A 7,022-nucleotide genomic window follows, 5' to 3' on the forward strand; every position below is an offset into this window, starting at 1 on the left:
TTTATTTGGCACGCTTCTGTTTTTATACAGTTGCTTACATGAGGAGTTTTTTAGCTTAATAAGTCAAATTATGCCTGCACGGTGATGCAGTGGTTAGCACTGTCACAGTGAGGAGGTTCCTGGTTTGAATCCCCGTCCTTCAGGAGTCTCTCTGTGTGGAGTCTGCATGTTCTCCTTGTTCATGTGTGGGTTCTCTCCTGGTTCTCCGTCTTCCTCCCACAGTCCAAAGACATGCTCGTTAGGTTAACTGCTGACTCTAAATTGTCTGTAGGTGTGAATGTGAGTGTGGCTGGTTGTCTGTCTTATATGTCTGTCCTGTGATTGGCTGGTGAACAGTCCAGGGTGTAACCCCGCCTCTCGTCCAATGACAGCTGGGATTGGCTTCAGCCCTTGTGACAACAAATGAGAAAAGCAGTATAGATAATGGCTGGATGGATGGAAGTCTAAATCTTCTAAATACTAAAAATGGATTGCAAGAATCAGAATCTTTTTTTATTGCCAAGTACATTTACACACACAATGCATTTGTCTTGGTGTCTTCATCTTTTTTATAAAATGTCATATTAAAAACTCTAAAAGAGTTTAGTGGTATAATAAAACATTTGGAATAATCTGTGCTAATGCTTCTTTAATGAATCGAGGACTTTTACTACATCCACAACTGATTTTATGTGTATTCAACACATTTTACTCGTTTTTGGCGCGTTTAAAAAAAGGTCTAAAAAAGTGCATCCTCTGATAAAAAAAAGTAAGTCAAAATGCACGACATAAATCATAAAGTTTTACTGTAAAGATCTGGTTAAACTCATGGTTTTGTTTCAGGTAAGAGTGCAAGAAATGTATGAGTCTGAGAATGTCTCAGAGAAATGACCATGAGTCAGTTTAATGTCCTCTTCTTGTAACAAAAACAAGAATGTGTGTATTTTCTAACACAGACTATAACAACAAAAATGAACTAATCACCATGTAGGGCAATAAGAATAATCTGTTTTTCTGTGTGTCTAGCCTGTGTTGTGCTCTTCAAGGAATGAGGCACATGTTGCACACACATTTCTACTACTGCAGCTGTTTAACCAGCCAATCAGATTGCAGGAAGGGGGAAGGGGGGGGTTTGCAGCCAATCAGAAGAAAGCCTTCATATGATCCTGCTACTGTAAACTCTGTGTGTGTGTATGAGACAGAAAACGTGTTAATGTTTACTACAGGCTTCTGCAAGATTCCTGCGGGCATGAGTTTTTGTATGCATGTGTGTGTGTTTATGTGTGTGTGCGTACTTGCATTTCTACATTTGAGAGGCCCCTTAACAGTTGGAGACCTTGAGAACGAAGACATTTTGTTTTTATGTCTTTAAATGCTTTGATTTAGAGATTTAATCGTTATCTCATCACTCATTTATTGGTCAACTGTCTTAAAGTCATATTGCTTAATGATTGTTTTATTGTTTTGGGATTATTGTTGTTTTAGCGGTGTCATCAGGGTGTAATCTGTTTACTAAAGTTTGTAATATTTAATTTCAGATGTGCTTTAAAGATTCTGCAACCTTGCAATCTTATTTAGTGACATGTGCCAGCCAGTGTTGTGGCAAAATACAAAAATCTTGTTTAGACTTAAAACAACATTAGGAACACATGCACGTGCAGCTGTATTGATGGAGGTGTGTTGCTTCAGGAGAAAGGAAGAAGACCAAATACAATCCAGAAAGGCCAGTTTGACAAATCTCCACAAGTTTAAAGATGTTTCAGAAAAGATCATACTGAAAAGAGCAGGGGGCGGGGGGGTGACTCTAATGGTCCTACTTGTCAGATGATTTGTTACCTCTGCAGATATTTTCCAAAATTGGTTTATGGTCTCAATCTTTAGTTTCAAGTCTTCTTCAACACAGCATGATGTTCATTTAGTAAGTAATGGTTCCCTTAAGCGTCAAAGATGATGATTGAAACTACGACAGCAGTAAGGTCTTCATGACTGAATGTTCCACCGCTGGTTTAATTGTCCACCGGACACATTGCACAGAGGGCTTTGAGTTCATCCATATCAGAAGCAAGATAAGGTTTTAAAATATAAACATGCAGACCATGATGCAACAGCCTCCAATTACAGATCAGGGTGTGTATTTTAGTGTGTACTCACTGTGTGAACACATGTGAAGCTCTCCTTCAGAGTTAGTACAGTAACATGTTGCAACATTTCAGCTGAGGAGTCGTAATGATCCCGGGACACATATTTTGTCTAAAATAGGCTTGAAGAAGCCAAGGTTAAAAGAGTGCAGAACAAAAACTGTAGTACCTCAAATGGCCACTTAAAGGCCCTGACACACCAAGCAGCTTGCAAAGAACCAGTGGTGACGAAGGCCAACTGTGGCGTCGCCTTTTGTCTTGGACAAAAAGTTGCTCTTGAACACACCGCAAAGACTACACTATGTACTGTCTGCCAAGCGTGAGAGGAAATAACTCTCCGTTCCAGCAGGCGGCGGTGGTCTGTAATCATCATTCCAAAAAGGGGAAACGTGTCGCTCAACACTCGTAATAAAGTTTCTTATAATCGATGTTTGATAAAAAGCGAATGTTGTTTACTTGCTTTCGTCACTTCCATTTTTCTTCTTGTGCAAAGAGTCGCTTAGCTGAACAGCCAGTCAGAGTGATTCCTCTCACCAACCACGCTGATGCTGATTCAACATTTCAAATCAGCCGATAAAAGAAAATAGTTTTTAATGAATCATTGCAGCTTCTTTTATTTTACACATAACATCCCGTGTTGACTATCACTGTTTTTTGCCCTGGCTGCGCACAATTTCGATACAAAATCAATGCAGTTCAGTTTCTTCATCACTCAGTGTCCTGAGCTGAAAAACCTCTTAGCATCGGCTGTTTTTTGTCGCTTTGCTCACAGCACTCCCAGTTGAAAATTTTGAACTTTTGGAATGCTGCCACACTCACCGACCAATGAAAATCAAAAGGGGCGGGACTTTCTCAAAAACAATGGTGAAGGGAAAAATGATCTGACTCCTCTTCTCTAGGGCATCATTTCCAGGTGTCGAGAGCGGCTGCTGATACTAGAACTGGATTCATATTCATTCTTTTCTGGGTGATATTTCTTAAAAAATAAAAATATTAAGCAAACTGAGCTATTGGTCACGGCCAATGGAAGCAGCAGCTAACCTTTAAACCAATTTTTGTTCCAGCAGTTTGAACCTTTTTGAGGATTTTTCACAAAAATATCAGACAAAAGATCCTCTCACAAGAGTTTATTGTACGAAGGGACTGTTTGAGAAGTTTCTAATATCTAATTTAAGTATTTGACCTGCGTTCAGGTCTGTACAAAAACCATCAAACCATTGATCCATTCTTCACAGACATAGTACTGCAGCGTATATAAGCCATATGTTTCAGGGCATGTCCTCAAACATGTGTGTAACTTCACACATAAATCTGCTTTAGGTCATTCAGTTCACTAACATTCCAGAAATAGTGAACATTTCTCACAGCAGCTTCACATCAGCATTTTCACTCCCACATAAAACACTGTGTAACATTACATAACACTCTGTCCTGGAGAGAGAGAGAGAGAGATAACAACAGACCAGCTAGCAGGTTAGCTTTGCCCTGTTTGCCTGTAGTGCAGAAAATAATGTAATCTGCAAACAAAAGTGTTGTACTTGCAGGTTTAAAAATGTAACACCTCCTTATGATTTTAAAAGCTTTGATGTGACAGCTTGTGTGTAAATAGCTAGCTTAATGCTATAAATAGACTTCACCAGACTAAGGTGTCACAAAGGTCACTCACCTGTGACTAAGGGGTCACATGTTTGCGTTCTGGATCTCCTTCTGTTACAGTTCAAAACCAGACTCAGTTGCTGAGGAAAGTCCAGGACAGAAAAACAGGTTGTAAGAAAAACTTCCTTTCTTAAACGTTCGTAGGTCAAACACAAGAAGGCAGTCAGCGAGGACAGAAACATCCAACAAGGGCAAAACCACAAAATCCACAATATCCAAAAATCCAAAAATCCAATTAAAGGTAAGACTGGAAAGCATGAGACACCAGGGTAACAATGACAATCTGGCAGAGGGCATGGTGGAAACACAGGTCAGACTAATTGGAGATGAGACACAGGTGTGTTGGAACAAAACAATGGCAGGAAGTCAGACGAGAAATCATACACAAGCAGCAGATAACAATTTAATAATTAATAATTTAATACATTTTGATACTTTTCGATGCCATATGCTTAAAAGTTGGACAATATATGTTATTGTTAAGTTTCATGATTTAAAAAAAAAATGCTGCTTGAGTCACATTCCTTCCTGCCTGCTTCATGTTCCACTCAGCTCACCTGTCCTTCTTTAAGTCTGCTGGCCGTGCCCACCTTATCAGTCAACTCAGATCACTTGTGAATGAATCTGCCTCTGATCTCTTATCATAAAGTCATTAAGGTTGTCATAAAATGTGATACTTCGATACCGTTCAGCTTCAAAGTTGGACAATATATGTTGTTTTTAAGCTTGATCGTACCGAAGTTTCATGATTTTCTTTTAAAAATGCTGCTCAAGTGACATCCCTTCCTGTCTTGCTGTGCGTGTCTCTGCTCCGCTCTCTGTCCCATCAATTACACCACTGATGTTTTTATTCAAATCAAATATTTGGTTAGCGTCTCTTAAAGATGCAGAAGTTAACTATAATCGTTTCTGTCTTTTGCAGACAAACAGAGAGCATGAGAGATATCACCTGGTCCCTTATGGTCTGTCTCTTAGTCCCTGACCCGTCGACCTTTACTGTGACCGTCATATCACTGCACAAACACAAAGCAGTTTATTTCAGAAGGGACGATATTCTGTCTAAACCAGGTTCAGGGTCAGGTGACTTTATTTGCACCTGCTGCAGGTTTGCTATCACTCATGCCGTATTGCCGTATTCTACAAACAAACCTAACACCACCTTTTTTTTTTCTTCAACAAAGTACACACAAAAAGGTCAACACCAGACTCTGCATCACTCTAAAAAGCTGAAGTCTGGATCTTAACTCAACAAACATGAACATGGACTTTGCAGCATCACGTTGTCGATGTCTATATTCAGAGTCCAGACCATCAGCAGATTGAGCTGCCAGCTTCCTAGAAAAACGAGACGGTCTGAGGGACAGAAATAGCCTCTGCTGCGTTCACATATGACGGGTCAATGGAGGCTGACGCTCCCTCTCTATTTGCACTCAAGTCTGTTGGAGATCTTTGACCCTGCCAAGAGAAAAACACGCGTGTTGATGTGGAGACGAGGCTGAGGTTGCAGTTTTATGGTATTTAAACCTTTCAAGCACCCGTAGTCTGCTGGATGTTTTGCCACCAGCCATGAGCTGTTTACACTGCATGAGGTCGGCACAAAAAGTCAAAATGACATGCTAGCCTCGAAGACAAATATGCAAAGTTCAACTGAAGACAGAAAGACTTTTTTTTAAAACTTAAACAACACAACATTTTGTGATTTGGCTCTGCCACAGGTTACGTCTCAGACTCTGCTGTTTAGTTCCTTTTTTAAATCAGAAGTAAAAGTTTGATATTAGCTGATACCCAAATCTTTTTCCAAACACAGAAAACAAATTTATGATTATTTAGGTTGTGCACAAAAGAAATACCGTGTTTTTAGTAAAAAAATTACATGTTACGCTCTGTAATGGTGCCCCCCACAAAATGCACGCTGCATATTGTTGTGCCACTGTACGTACAAGAAGAAAAATGATTGTAGATTGTAGCCTCTGCACATGTGCACGCTGTGTGTTTGTGTTGAAGGCAGTGATGTTTGTCTTAGTTTGTGAATGATAAGAATAAGTCTGAGGAAGAGAATATTGGCTCAAAAATGCTAAATCAATGCTTTAACAGGGACTCCTTGGTGTGCAGATCTTTTTGCTTCTTAAAGGGATACTTCACCCATTTGCATTATTCTTTGTATCATTAGAAACCTGGTAGTATTTTTGAATGGTCGTGCATCCCGCCATCATTTTCCCCTGAGATGGGAAAGCTCTGCATTTCTTGTCTGAAGAGGAGCCTCCGATGAAGCAAAAATCGTCATTTTGTGTCATCGGAGGCTGCTGTGGTTAGCGAGGTGAAACTACAACGCTAGTTCCTCATGTTTTCAACCACTGAAGCTACAGACCAATCACAGATCAGAGGGTAGGACCTCACTCCCAGAATCTAAAAGCAACGTACGCCATCTTGCTTGGTAGCTATGCTAACAGGCTCTGTGGAGAAAGCTGAGAAGAACTCAGAAACTGATATGGATGAACGGGATTTTGAAGGTCTTGTGCTCGAATCGGATGTTCGCGACTATCTCTATGAGCCGCAATATAGTGACGAGCAGTTGAGGCTGATGGAGGAACAGGAGGCAGCTGTGCATTCTGGGAGTTGTTGTCTTTCATCCACATGAGCCAAAAAGACACTTTCTGCCTTTTCTCAGTCAAGAAGGCACCAACTTCAAAATGTATTTCACATTTCTACTAAATATATGACCCAATGTCAACACAGATTCATGTTTCAACCGGTGAAGTATCCCTTTGATGCCTGTTTGTTTTGGATTCAGCACCCACTAAGGGATGTGCATGTCTTTTTTTAAGGGTTACACATCAGGACATAACACCATCATCATGTTAATAAAGTTTATTTATTGTATTTTTATTAGACCGCAGTGGACGCTTTATTTAATTTATCAAACTTTTACTGCCATCTAAAGTTGTATCCCCTCCCCCAATGAGGCAGAGGAGTGCTGACAGAGTCACTATTTAAAGATTTGCAGGTTCATCTCGTCCGACAGTTACATCTTACACGGCTCTATTACCACTACTTCATATTACACGGACTAGAATAGCTTTGATCGTCCTCTGCAGACATCAGTTTCCTTTATTAGAACCACGCTCGTCTTCTATTTCTGTTTACACGTGTGCACTAGAGTAGTCTCTGGGAAAGCACCCTTCATCAACAAATACATAAATAGTATATGTTGCCATCCCTCTATGACATGTCAGAAAACACAGACTCAGG

The sequence above is a fragment of the Labrus bergylta genome, chromosome 8 (genome assembly GCF_963930695.1).
Source record: "Labrus bergylta chromosome 8, fLabBer1.1, whole genome shotgun sequence".
In the NCBI taxonomy this organism is placed as follows: Eukaryota; Metazoa; Chordata; class Actinopteri; order Labriformes; family Labridae; genus Labrus; species Labrus bergylta.